This window comes from Mirounga angustirostris, unplaced genomic scaffold (assembly GCF_029215605.1).
Source record: "Mirounga angustirostris isolate CCGP_5_RB_7025 unplaced genomic scaffold, mMirAng1.0.hap1 SCAF_1, whole genome shotgun sequence".
NCBI lineage: Eukaryota > Metazoa > Chordata > Mammalia > Carnivora > Phocidae > Mirounga > Mirounga angustirostris.
This window is the reverse complement of record NW_026991709.1, coordinates 132,516,766-132,528,511: the sequence shown is the minus strand read 5'-3', so window position 1 is coordinate 132,528,511 and position 11,746 is coordinate 132,516,766.

The window sequence follows — 11,746 nt, the reverse complement described above, 5'->3', positions numbered from 1 at the left end:
GGAAAAGAATGAGCCATTGCTCAAGTTTACGTAAACCGTAGACTCTCTTGAGTTAAAGAAGTTATATTGGTAGGGAATGTCTACGTGGTTGTGATGTGGGTAAGTGTCTGAGGGGGAATGTGTGGTGTATGTGTGTTTCCTGGTGGTTCCCGTATCAGACATTGTCCTAGACACAGCCAACAAGACAGTTAAGGCATATCTCTTGTCCTTTCAGAGTTTACAGAGGAACAGATCATCATGGTTAGTCATAAACCCCAATAATCAATAAATTGGTGAAATTATTATTAGAAGCCTCTTTTGAGAGTCATGTAAAAGATGCAGAAGAACGCTGACTTTCACATTAGAAGATGGGAGGTCAGATTTTAGCTCCACTTTTTGCTGGCCTTATGATCTTGGACAATGAAACCTCTGTGAGCTTCATTTTGCTCATGTATGTAATTGAGATCTGAGTCCTTTCTTCACTGAACTATGCATAGTCAGGCTTCTCCAGAGAAACAGAACCCATAGGGTATATATATATATATATATAAAGAAATTTATTTTAAGGAATTAACCCACATGATTATGAAGTAGGGCAAGTCTAAAATCTTCAGGGTGGGACGGCAGGCTGGTGACCCAAGGAAGAGCCAGTGTTGCAGTTCGAGTCCAAAGGATGTCTGCTGCACAAATCCCTTTTGCTCAGGGAGGGCCGATCTTTTGTTCTATTCAGGCCTTCAACTGATTGACCAAAGCCCACCCACATCATAGAGAAGAATATGCTTTATTTAAAGTCCACTGATTTAAATGTTAATCTCATCCCAAACAACTCTCACAGAAATATCTAGAATAATATTTGGCCACATCTCTGAGTACCATGGCCCACCCAAGTTGACACATTAAAATTAACCGTCACACATTCACCCCCTGTTAACTTGGCCCCCATACGCATCTCCTTAAACAGAACTTCATCTCCAGATAAAGGTCATACTTCCACCTGACATGATACAACTATCCTGTGTGCAGGTGAAAACACATTAATCCTTTTTTCAGAAGAGGATGTAGAGTCATTGGATGATGTTTACCTCTCTCCTTGATATCCCAAAACCTAATACTATAATACTGATATCCCGAAACTAAATACTATGATGTAAAGTTAACAGCACTTCAATACTATGATATAAAGTCAGCACACCTTATGTTAGATAATAAGAGTATAAGAGAGGGAAGAAAATAAAGATTTTATATATATACATAAATATATAAAACATTTATAATATATATAAAAATATATAAATATAATAAAACATATATATACCACTGGCCCTTGAATGATGTGGGAGTTAGGGGTGTCAACTCCCCCACACAGTTGAAAATCCGTGTATAACTTTTGACTCCCCCAAAACGTAAGTACTAATCTGGAAGCCTTACCAATAACATAAACAGTTGATTAACACATAGTTTGTATGTTTTATGTATTATATACTATATTTTTATAATAAAATAATCTAAACCAAAAAATGTACACTTACAGTTCTACACTGTAAAAAAAATCTGCGTTAAGTTGACTCATGCAGTTCAAACCCAAGGGTCCTAGGGTCAACTGTATGTGTGTGTGTGTGTGTGTGTATGTGTATGTGTGCATATAGTAGCTAGATTTTCCAGCACATGGCATATTGTTACTAAATGCTGCTTCTTCACACTGTACTTTGATCTAGGATCAGTCTCTGTTACCTAGTGTCATACATTAACCGTGGTAAGAATTAGCCTCTGTACAAACGTGGGCATAAGAATTTGTATGTGGTATGTGCTCACACATTTTGGTAAATAATAAATTATGTGTGCAGTAATTAGGTGCCTGTTTCTTTTATATAAAAGATCATCTACTTAATTTTTTGCATTTTAGGCCAGGGCACACAATTGTAGAATTCTTGGCAGAGGAAATCAGGGTTTTCTATTTTTAAGAGTCTGAAACTAAATTTTCAAAAATTCTGCCTGCACATAATGAAATGGGCCCAAAAGGCTGCATGCGAATTGGGCACCTATCTGAATTATTTGCCCTAAAGTGGTGGTAATGATTGTGTGTGTGTATGTGTGTGTATACATATATATATGTATGTGCATAAAATAACTCACTTTTAAATCTCCTGCAATTGATACCTGAAACTTTATGTAATTCGCTCAATGTTCAATCTAACTATATATCCACAATTTAATTGAAAATCCTGCCAACATTATGTACGTTACCCCCTGCTCTATCCTAGCTAATCTGAAAAATAAAGAAAAATATTGGACTTTGAGCATTTAATCCAGACACAGATAAAGAGCTCTACCACATACATTGCATTTATATTCTCCCTCCACTTATAAAATGTCTTTTCCTCAGTGAGGCAAGAGATGCATGTCTATGTTAAAACTCTAGTTCTATCTTCATAATACTCTTCCTAATTCTACTCTGAGTATAATAGGTAGCAAATATTTTTTCTATTAATTAAAGTCCTTCACTTTAAGGATGAATTTTTTTGAAAGCTCTCCAAGCCTCTCCTGCTCTTTAAAAAATATCTTCTCCCATGGAAATGCTTAATTCACTGCTTGATACTATAAAAATTAAAAAGTACTTATTCAAACTGGTTTATTTTGTCCTTCCTTCTCTAGTGCCCATTATGCCCCTCCTCCTAGGCTCAAGCAAATATGATGAGGGGAAGAAAAATGTCACTCACGCACCTGCATGAGAGTCTATGGAAACTCTTGCATACCAAGAAGGTTAGTCCACATTATAGCTTTCCTCCCATCCAAAATTATAATAATCAGGATGGCTAATAATTGGGAATTTAAATTCTGCTTTCTTATTTCCAATCATTATGCTAAGATCACAGAGATAAATAAACTTTTAGCAGTGTGTAGGGAAAGAAAATCTTTTCAAATTCACCAATCAAGTTATTCTAAATGCAATCTTTCTATGCCTTGCAAAATCAGCTATATCTGGTTGTTTTCACAATTTCCTGATTAAATCTGTCAATAGATTTTCTACTGCTCATTCCGTTATTTATCCAGAGCATTAATGAACTTCTCTACCTCCTGTGGATCCATAAATATTTCTATTTTATTATCAAAAACAACGCTTAATTGGACTAAAAATAGGATTGTAGATCTATCCGCTCTGCCTAAGTAGTGAATTAACTTTTGTGGCTCCGAAGTCACCATTTATTTTTTCATCACTCACTGCTATTTATTGCATGCCTACCACACACCGTACCGTGCCTGGGGCTCAGGATTAAATGGTGAAAAAGGCAAGCAGGGCCACCGCTCCCACAGATGTTAGATTCAGTGAGAGAGATAGTTAATAAACATGTCACCAAATAAAGCAGAAACTTCTTACGATGAAAAGTTGTACAGGAATACAGAACAGGGGAAATCTGGAATGTGGTGACTAAACGGAGGCAAGGAGAAATGTGTGTCAAAGAAGAGGGACCCAGGAAGTCCTCTTGGAAGAGCTAACATTTGAACTGCTGTCAGAATAATGAAAAGGAACTGGCCAGGCACAGATCCAGGGGAGAGATTTTTTCAGACAGCAGGAACAGCAGATGCAAAGGCTCAGAGTCAGGAAATTGGTGTGTTTGGGGACACTGAAAAAGACATGTGATTGGATCTAAGTAAACAAGTAACGGCAACTAACGTGACATTTGGCAATGTTCCCACGATCTGACTTCAATAATAATGGCTAAAATGTACTGGGCTCTCTGTATGAGTCAAAGACCAGGAACATTCATTCGTTACCTCAATCAATTAAAAAATAACTGCATAAGGAAATTAACTTTTATTATTTCCATTTTCCATTAAACTGAAGTTCAGAGAAGTGAGTGACTTGCTGAAGGCTATTTATCTAGTAAGTGGACCAACTCAAACTGAACCCAGCCCAGTTCCTTAAGCAGTAAGTTACAGTGCCCACCTTACATCTTTCCCACTAATAATTTGGACTGTTTTTATCTTCATTTATGAATTACTTTTGCAAGTAGCATTTAGCCACTTTTGTTTCAGGACTACTATACACAAGAACGTCAGTATCTGTGTAATACTTTATCTACTAGGTAGGAGGCAGTGATACGCTGGTAACTGCAGAGCAACTAACCCCCATCTTCCCCCAAGAAAGCCCTGATTTGTGGCATTTGTTGATTTCCATAGTGTAAATACTCCCACAATGGTCTATTTCAAGTTAACAATGAGTCATCTGCTAAATGTGCAATCGAGAAGAGATGTGCCCAATCAGCTCCTATGAGCCAGAATGAATGGGCTCCAATATACCCCTGCTAGGAGATGCCCAATAAATATTCATTTGAAAAAAAAGCCTACCCATAGGAAAACAGTTTGGAATCCCTTTGATGAAAGTCAGAATCACAAAGGCTAAAACCAATTGCATTTTATTACTTTCCATCATTTAAATTTACTAGTTGGGAGAAAGGTAGGAGGCCGTTCATGAAAAAAAAAAAAATGGATGTCTTTCCCCCTGATTTGTGCCAATTAAGAGTTTTATCACTGCCGCCTGAAATGTTTCGCCATTGAGTTTGCTCATCGTTGAGCGCATCATCTTCTTGAATGTAATGTACACAAATGGTTATTTCAAAATGAAGAGGCACAGCACCTTAGGCACCTATATAAAAGTTCAGGATGGTTTTGCTAATTGAGAATTTAGGAGACCAAGCCCCTGGATGCAGCACCTGAGGAATTGTTTTACAACATGGAAGCCATTAGGCAATATGGACCTTCTATGAATGAGCGGGAATCCTTGCGGTGGGGGTGGAGAAACTGCCTTCCAAGTGCAAATTCCAATGTGGAATCACCAGATAATAATTCATGACAGAGATACAACATATGCTCTCCTGATAGAGTGGGAGTTACAGGACACAGAGAGCAAGTAAGCAGCAGAAACTCTGTGAGTTACGGCACCTCATTGCCATTATAAAACATCTTTATTGGGAGGGAAAACGCAATATTTTGGTAGAAGGAGATGAAGGAGGTAGTCTGGATTGCTCACTTATGGTAGAATGTGCAATTTTACAGCTGGGATATGCCCGTCTGCTCTGTGTCTTCCTTGACTCACAGCCTATCCTGAGCAGGCGTTGAGTATACACACTTTAATCCGCAAGGCAATCAAGGTGCTTAGGTAGAACCTGGGAAATGGAGAATTTTGTGAAAGGGGAGCCTATATTTTCTACACGAAGTTCTCAGCACCATCCTCTCCATCCCTTTTTAAATGTTAATTTGACTTGCGCTACTTCTGGGAAGCTGTGTTAGTGGTCATTGTGTGTGCGTTCTTGAGGCAAGTGGATTGATTCCCCCAGTATAAAACACTTTGTTGTTGTTGTTTTACTGTTCAAGTTTGGAAGTGGCTGTCATTTCATTTTCTCAGCAAAGTCTTAATGCTAAGAACACATCATTGGAGTCAGGTGCAGAAGCCTGGTGCCCTCGGATCCTTGAGGCTTAGAGCAAATGTCTGCTTTACTTTCCCAGTGTCATAGAAAAGGGCAGCTTATAAAGTCATCAGAGAGTTGTAGTCAATCTGAAGTTTAGAGCTGTAAAGAAATTGACCATGCAAATCCTTTAGTAAGCGTAGTGTGGGAGATTCCCCCCCCCCCCCACCGGCCAGGAGCAAGGGAAGGGTACTCATACTCTCTCCAAAAAGAGTTTTCAATCTAGTGTTTCTGCATTTTTAAAAATTCTTTCTCATGAAAGGATAAGTTGAAAGATTTGAACCCTTTATCTGCTTGGCAAATCAGAATATCAGAATAACATGAGGAAGGTTGATAGCTAAAGATAGGAGTCACGGAGAATGGAGATGAAAATGCGTGATATTTAGAAGTCTCTAGTATACCTTCTCATTTTCATCAAAGAGAATATAATTCCTCTATGCAAACATATGAGTGAATTCCTATATTCATTCTTTCTTAAATCTCTCCTGCTTGTTTTGTTGAAATGTTCCTTTAAAATATTTTGAATCTCAATCATATATTGAGGGGTTTTTGAAAGCTGAGAGGTCATCAATTTCATGATTTCGGTGGTATGACTCTGGAATGTCATTATTTTCCTCTTATAAATTTGATCAGTAAAAAATCCCATAAAATGGTCATGGTGATTCCCTGTAAGGTAGTCTCCTAACATCTAAGTTTAGAAAGGAATGTTTCAAGGGGTACTTTATGTTGATACACATTGCTGTGAAGTCTTCTTTATTTGTTATTGTCTTTTAGAAAGCATGAAAATGTCTTTTCTATTTGGAGTTGTTTTCAGGAAATATGGACTCTTGCCTCTCTCGTTACCTCCTGGCTACACTCACTTTCTATGCTATTTGTGTATCTACATTATTCATGCTTACAAACCCAGCTGTAAAATAAAAATAGAGTGAATGAATGAGTTCTAAGGATCAACATAAAAATACGGCCTGAACTCCAGCCAAACCTTGACTCTAACTTACTTTACCTAGTTCAACCCTTCCTTATCTCATCCAGAAATTCTGTTAGTCAAACCACTTCTCTTCTGAAAACCTGCTCATCTGAAATAAGGTTTGATGCCCAGGACTTTTCTTAATTAAAATGATAAAATCTATAATATTCCATGTGTTTGGTATATATCCCCAGATTCCCTGTTAGACCTGGAAAGTTTTCATATCAATCAAAAATGAAGAAAAGTACTTTGTTCTGTTTCTACATTTTTGAAATTTAGCCCCCTTTATTTTTATTTACTCACCAGCCGGGAAACATCGTGTGGCTTTCTTTGAAGCCCTGAAAAAATTAATACGGAATGGCCCCAACTTCACTATGCTAATATTCTGGGAGGCACCGTCCTCAGAGACCATCTTAGGCTGGCAGCTGCTGTTTCTGATGCTGGTAAATTGAAAAGCAAAATACCACCGACACAGCGAAAAAGCATGGTCAACTTTACATCAGACTTCATTGTTCCTGTTGTAATGCTCTGCTTTCCACACATAATAGTGACTGAGCTGGGTGATCCTTTTCACTTAGGGGAAAAAACGTTTCTAAACTCATCTTGTCAGCTCCAGAGTTTCCTATGTCTAAAACAGAGAATTATATATGTGACATGGCTCAACACTGGGACTAAGAGATCGCCAAACCTGGAATGAAAAACATATAGTTTTCTGGCAATTTGAGCCTTTTGTAAATTTTCCTCTCAAGCTGATTCACATGGCTGAGTAGAAAAATGCGTATTCCTCATTGAACTCCAACCGGCAGCTTCCTAGCTTTCTGCCGTCAGTTGTAGTGAAATCATTGTCAATTAATCAACTGGAAGAGCAAACACCTGCCCAATTTATTATTATTTTTTTAAAAGTAATTAGGGGGTCCAATAAAGCAGCAGGAATAGATACATTTTCAGGTAAAAGCGTATGTCAAAACCTGCATGTTTCTAAGCAATCCCACAGCAGAGAGAAAGAGAGACAGAGAGAGAGAGACAGAGACAGAGATATATATATATTTCTTTTGACAACAAACAACCACAAACAAATTCTGAAATGTGGAACAAAAAGGCTTGTCAAGCAACGATCTTTATCGCCAAGGATCCCAGCACCTGTGAGTATACTTAAGAGCATCATGTGTGACAGATCTATGTAGGTCACTGATGTGTAGGTAGCATCGGGACCACTGGCCTGGGTGCAGACAATGAGCTTCTATCTACTGGTTTTATGTATATTTTGTAAGCCAGGCAACAGAGACAGATGGAATTTTGTCTCTCCTCCAGAGAGAGGGAGAGGGGGAGAGGGGGAGAGAGGGGGAGAGAGAGAGAGAGAGAGAGAGAGAGAGAGAGAGAGAGAGAGAGAGGGAGACAGAGAGACAGAGGGGGAGAGAGTGAGGGGGAGAGAGAGAGAGAGCAGGAGAGAGGGAGAGAGAGAGAGAGAGCGAAAAGCAGCCGGGTGGCAGAAGCCCATGTACACTTGCACAAAACAGGTGGTGTTCTAGTTAGGATGCCATATTTGCTATTTAGGGTTCTTGTGATCTCTGGAAGATGGGTAAGCTATAGGGTGCGTAGGATGAATCTACACAAAGCATCCCTAGCGCTCCAAGCCTACAGGCTCCGAGCGACCTGGCACTCCACATACCGAGATGGGTTATCTCAGCAAGCCTGCTACAGAGTCTCTGTGAAATTTGGGTTACCACATTTAGCTGTGGGATTACAGCACATAATACCACAGATAGGAGATAATGCCTGAGGCGTGTGGCTGTGGCGATGTAAGCCTCGTAAGGCTAATTATGGCAGATTTGGGGGTTGGGGCAGATAGAGGGGAGGCAGGACGTGGAGTGGGTAATACAGCGTGGCTTGTGGCTTGTGGCTTGCTAGTGGCTGTCATGGCATGCTTGCCCCCACAGCCTGGTACTCCACCTACCCTGACAACCCAAACAAAGCTATGAAATGTCATTCTGTGCCTCCATCCTTTCTGGGGCAGACAGCAATAAATCAGAATTTATTTTTCTCAATAGGAGTCCAACAGCACATAAAAAGGGCAGAATTTATTTTTATTTTTTTCTCTTACTTTTAACCGTCTTTCGGAGGCTGAAGTGATAGGTTAACATTTTCTCTCCGATGGCACTGTATGAATTTTTTCTTTAATGATTCGTGTTCACTGCTTCCAGTGGCCAGAAGCTCTCAAGATATTTATGAAACAAGTTGTCACCTCATGGTACCTCACCAAAACTTTCTTTTTTCACATTTTTTGTTAGTGAGCTTTATTTCTCACTGTATTTCTGTTGAATAATCTCCCCAACACTTGGACAAGTCCTGGACAAGTCTGGTAGAGTTCAGAATAAAACTGAACTGTGGTGGGTGATAATTCTTGCTAGTCCAGCTATCTCAAATTTTGAACCTGTTCACATTTCCCGAATCTCAGCATTTCCTTCTGATTGACAAAGACCATTCGAATGCTCTATCAACTCACAAAAGCCATTACCTCATCTCAATTTTCTCAAAAGGAAACAATGCTTATCATTATCCATGCCCTACTCTTACAACAGTTGTTAGGAAGCTCAAATGTAAAAGGTGTTTCTCCCATAATTGAAGTACTTCCAATGTACAACTGTGTTGTACTCTCTTCTCCCTTCCTTCCAGGTGCAACTCTTCTTGATCTTGGAAAAAGGCACAATGAGACTTGGAATATCTAAAAGACATAAGTTGTCCAGAAAGTCTTAAGATATATTCTGAAAAATACTAGATATGGTACTTATTAGTGCTATTCATGGGTTATTTTAGGATCTCTGCATTTTGGGCACATATTAAGATTATTATTTCTTGCCCCCTTGTGTTTGCACGGAGCCATCTGACTAGTTCTGCACAATTAATTGTGATCAGAAGGGCTGCGAGTCACCTCTGATCCAGGGCATTTAATGGTTGATATATGTAGGAGATTTTCCAGAGCTTTCTCTTTTTCCTCTAGCATGGCAACTGGCCCACTTTATATGCTAGCTCTTCCTTCAGGTTTGGTCCGTGAGTGACTGTAATGAACACAACACTCCTGCTGATCCCTAAGGACATGCTGGGCATGGACCATGAGCAGGAAGTCAATGTGTGTTGAGATAAACCATTGAGATTGGGAAGGCTCTTTGTTACCTCAGCCTAACCTAGCCTATCCAGACTGTTAAACTAGTTCCTGGGACTGCAGTACACGTGGTGTGCAGTGAAGGGGTGCCAGGTGAAACAAGTTTGGGAAAAGCTAGTTTGAAAAAGATGAAATAGGTTACCTAGGCTGTTTCAGATTCATTAATGGCCCGTGAATCTTCCTAAGCCTATCATAAAGAAATGAAGGCATCCCAATACAGCACTTTCTATTTGAGGATCATCCCGAAGGACTCACGTGCTAAGGAATGCATGCCAACTCTCCACTACCTCATCAGCCTTTGTCCTCCTGTGACGGCATCCCGACAGTCTTCCTCGCTCCTTGGTAGCCCTAGCTCATGGCACGGTGCTGGTTTCACTGCAGTTCCACGTTCCCTGTAATCCATTTGCTTGAGGAAATCTATAAATTCATTCTCCTCTTGAATGTTAGCTAATTTCAAAGGCAAGTGTATAATATTCTGCACGTGGAGGAGAGAGTGGTGCTATTCTCTAGAAGGTGAAATATATATATATATATATTTCAAAAACGTAGACTTTGACATTTTTCTGGCTCACTAATTTCTTTTCTTTTTCCAGTTAAAAAATACACCTCATTTATGAGAAAAAAATATATTACCATACATGCTACAAATAGAAGCCAACACACCAAAGAAAGTAACTGCTGCTAAAAGCTGGCTAATTGAAATGTAATTCATTAGTTTCAAACAGAACTGGCTCTGCGTGTGCGTGTGCGCATGCGTGCGCACACACACACGATTACACACACATGTAGAATTTTGGCCTCACAACCCTTTCCAAGGTTGCATTTATGCTTCTTTATCTGGCAGTGTTTTTGCTGCACTTGAGAAACTGGAAAAATCTATTGTATTGAAAACTAAAGGTGGCCACTCACACACAAAGTCTGACTATGTTTTTTTCCACGACTATTTTCTGCCCGGGGATGATTGTATAGACGCCAGCCTAACAAAGCATTCTGTCTGTCAGTGGTGTGCTGAATTTGGAGAGAGTGATCAGAACTTAATTCTCAAAATGTTACTCTGATGCAAATCGAGGCCAGTCTATTTCAAGAGACTCTGGTTTCTTCATTCAAAGTCACCCTGCATTTCTGGAGCTAATTTGGTCTGAAAAGTAACCGGTTAGGTGAAGAACCAAAGTGTTTCCAAGCCTTAGGCTGCAGGTGGCTGAGATAAAAGTAAATCCCAAGCTGTTAGAAGAAGAAAAGGAAGTGGAGGAGGAGGGAAAAAGTAAAATAAAGAGAAAAAAAAGGAAATGAAAAGGAAGAAGGAAGAAAGGAAAGAAGGATGGAAGGCAAGAAGGATGGAAGGAAAGTAATTCTGCTCCGGCGCTCATTTACTTTCTGAATTGACACACGAGCAGCCCAGATCTTATCAGATAATACACACATTTAGAAATCCGTCTGCACGTGTCTATGTTCCTACAGCCCATTCTGCCTAGCTAAAACAACATCTTTTTTTTTTTCCCGAAAAATCTGTTTCCTTCTTACATAGTCCAAATGTTAGAATGTGGTTTGAATTCTTTTTTGAACATTAATTTAAACAGTATGGGAATAGATCAGCCCTTATAAGTCTAAATAAAACTTCCTTCGACATATATAATATGGTGTGCTTATTTGGAGGCTAATGGAGCTGGAAAGAAAAAGTGGGAAAGAGTTAAATACAGAAAAGAGTAAGCTTCATGGGAGTTTTTTTCTTATAAAAATTTAATTGCTGCTTATTTTTTTTTTCCATCCAACCTATTTAGCAGAAATTTACAGCAAAGCTTTAAACTGGTTTTCATACCAGCATTCCAAATGTTCGGATATTTTGACCTGAATAGAAAAATGCAAATAACACAGTGCCACTTAGTGGAAAGGAAAAAAAAAAAAAAAAAACCCATGTGGATGAGGAAGAAAGTCAACAGGCATCCAAATCGTTGCCTGGAATTATAGATACAAGTCATGTTTGACATTCAGATGCTATGCCTTTTGATGGCTTTCAATCACATTAAATTTCTACTGCCACAATAATAAGTAAATTGTGTCACATGCTATCACAACAAACATTTCCAAAAAGAGCATGGAGGAATCCATTCAATGCTGATAGTATAGAAACATTATAAACTCTATTCACTCAAGGAGAGAAATTTTGGTAACTTCTTA